Here is a 2,724-nt window from a genome sequence, read left to right on the forward strand (position 1 = left end):
TTTCTTTCTCCCCGCACCCTCCCCCCCCTTCCCTCCTCCCTCCCGTCCCCCCCCCCCCCCCCCCCCCCCAGTCTGAGAGACGCGAGTCATTGTTTAAGCCTAGGCCACAAATGTATACACAAGTCATTTAATAACCAGCCAGACCAAGAAGGTAACCCTTCTATCTCCTACTCACCATGCTGAGACCAGGAGAAGATGCTGAAGGGAAGGAGCGATACAAACTGAATCCATTTTCCTTGAGACCGACGGAGTCGGATGCAGCCTCGGAGCCCAACATCAGCAGCGGCTGCCAGGATCTTTTCCCCTCCCTCTCTGGTTGGTGATGGTGCGATAGGAACCACCCTTCCAGCTCCACTAGAGTATCAGCAGTAGAGGCGGAACAGCAGCAGCATCACTTGGGCCTCCTCCCTCTTGGAGGATGGTGTGAGCTCAGAAACAGCCAGGAACTTGCAGCAGACACCTCCTCTGACTCCTCCTTCCCTCCCCACCCCCACGCCCCACCCCTGCTGCAGTAGAAGCAGCCAGGCAGGCAGCTGCTGGTTGCCATGGCAATGGCCAATGGCAAGTGGCAAGCTAAGGGGGAGGGGAGTTGGAGCTCAGCAAGCTGCAGGGACTGGAGGGGAGTAAAATGCAGGCTGCCCTCTGAGATGCTCTTGGTCTCTCCTATCCTGGGCTCCAGGTTTTTCGAGAGGCACCAAGGGTGAAAGGCGCGGTGAAAGAATAATTAGAATTGAATCATAGTTATAGACTGAAGTATACGAAATCATTTAGCACTTATTTACATTTTCTATAGTTTTCAGAGAAAATTAATGAATTTGCTATTGGAAGAAAACGAGTAAGGAGAAAATTACGCCATGTGGTGGGAGATTATTATTAATCTAAATTTGATCGTTCTTTACAACGTCCTTTACTCAATGCCATTCAAGGTTGTTAAGCGAATGAACTTTGCAATAAATCAAATGCCTGCTTCCTTCCTGTGCACGGCTTCCAGATTTTCTCAGGTCACTTGTTTTCACTATTTTACCAACTTCTTTCCTGAAACGGACCTGGGAAAATTGACACTCCCTGAGGAAAAGGAAGCTGTAATAAACAGACCGGAAATTCTTTTGAACAACCCACATTCTCAGCAGCACTAGAGGGTGGACAGTTCCAAGCCTTTCCTGTTTCAAACAGCCGGCGTGATCACTATCAAAAAGCAATTCTACATTCTACGCTATAGTCATGAATGCCCTTTTGGAGTTCTGAAGTCAGACAGCAGTCAGGGTGGTAGACAGGACACAAGGGCGTGAAGTCCATAGTGTTGAGTTCTTGTGTGTTCTGTTTCTAGTTATAAATTATACATAGCACGAAATTTATCTCATGCAATAGTTGTAAAGACTGATGGAGAAAATGCACTAAAAGTCCTTGGCCTGTAGTAAGTGTGAAGTAACTATTTACTCTTACAATAAGAGTACTATAGTAGCACATTGTAGCCACCTCTTAATTTACAAGTTTTAAGGGAAGACTATGACAATTTCAAGTAGGAGAAAAAAAGTAAATAAAAAAATAGCTGTGATGATTGATGATGATGGCGGTGGTGTGACAGAGGTGGCGACAGCATGAATGCTTTAAGAAGTCACATGTTCTCATAAAATTTGAAAATTGAGAATGCTGCAAATATTGGAGAAAGTAGATATATTGTGTAAATTGAAATACAAATAAAATAAATGACAATATCCCCATTAAGCTGGAGTTTCCTAACACATCTATGTGTTCTGTGTCTTTCCATCATTCCTCCACAAAAAGTTTATCTTTTTTTCTTAACTCATAAAGTTAGTTTCAGGTTCAAATGAACCAATACAGATCTTAGAATTTACTAGTCCAGGCGTCATTTCTGGTATTTACCAGAGGTGTGTTTTAAGGGAAATTCATTAACTTTCCTGAACCAATGTCTCATCATCTACAAAATAAAGATAGTCAACAACCTTCATGAGTTGTAGGAACTAAGCAGGCCGATGTATGCAAAGCATTAGCACAGTGTCCACTGTGTAGTACTGATCCTTAAACATTGCTTACTTACCTACAAGGAATAAATATGAATGCTTAAGAGAGATTTTTTTCTTGGATGAATCTTGATGCCACAAGCATATTATAACAAGACTGACTGGAAGATGGCAGGTGGCCAAGGGAAGAGCTGCAGTTCCATTTTAGCATTTGATACCTGCAACAAAGAGTCTGCAATTAGCACTTCCCCCTCTCCGCTCATCCCCCGGCAGAGCCTCAGCAGTCAGATACCCAGCCTGCTCACATTTACCAATGTCCGTACATAAATGTAGTGCCACAGGAAGGAGCGTGCTCTACTCATCTTGCCTCATCTTGTCTTTTCTGTATTTCCTCTTCCACTTTCTCCTCAGAGATGGTCTTTGAGAAGAACAGAAAGATGCTGTGGCCTACCAAAGCCCAGTACTGCTGCCTTGATGGAGCTCTCCTGTGGACAGTTCTTCACCTTCAGCACCAAGAGCTGAGCAGAGAAGCCTAGGGTACTCTGGCTTCCTTAAGATAAATCTGGCATTCTCTGATTGGACAAATATCCAACTTCACCATTTCAATACTATTCTCCTATTCTTGTGGGGGTTCTTGTTGTTTAATTTTGTTTTTGCTGTTTCCACAATGCACCACCATTATGTGATATTAGTTTACTTTAAATATTTGTTTTAATTATTTATGAGTTATTTTAACTACTTT

The 2,724-nt window shown here is 43.3% G+C and overlaps 1 protein-coding gene across 4 annotated transcripts in view; it reads right to left on the reverse strand.

Moving 5' to 3' along the window:
• Positions 1-492, reverse strand: part of Jakmip2 (janus kinase and microtubule interacting protein 2) — a 187,975-nt gene extending 187,483 nt beyond the window's left edge. For 2 of the 4 annotated variants that reach the window (XM_029559754.1, XM_029559753.1), the window contains exon 1: positions 176-450. The gene's annotated coding sequence lies outside the window, so the exon portion shown is untranslated. Of the gene's footprint in view, positions 1-175 lie in introns of all 4 variants that reach the window. The other 2 variants (XM_008825241.2, XM_008825243.2) reach the window with 2 other exon arrangements.
• Between the last annotated feature and the right edge of the window lie 2,232 nt (positions 493-2,724).

Source organism: Nannospalax galili, unplaced genomic scaffold (assembly GCF_000622305.1).
Source record: "Nannospalax galili isolate Female #2095 unplaced genomic scaffold, S.galili_v1.0 scaffold128, whole genome shotgun sequence".
NCBI classification, from domain to species: Eukaryota; Metazoa; Chordata; class Mammalia; order Rodentia; family Spalacidae; genus Nannospalax; species Nannospalax galili.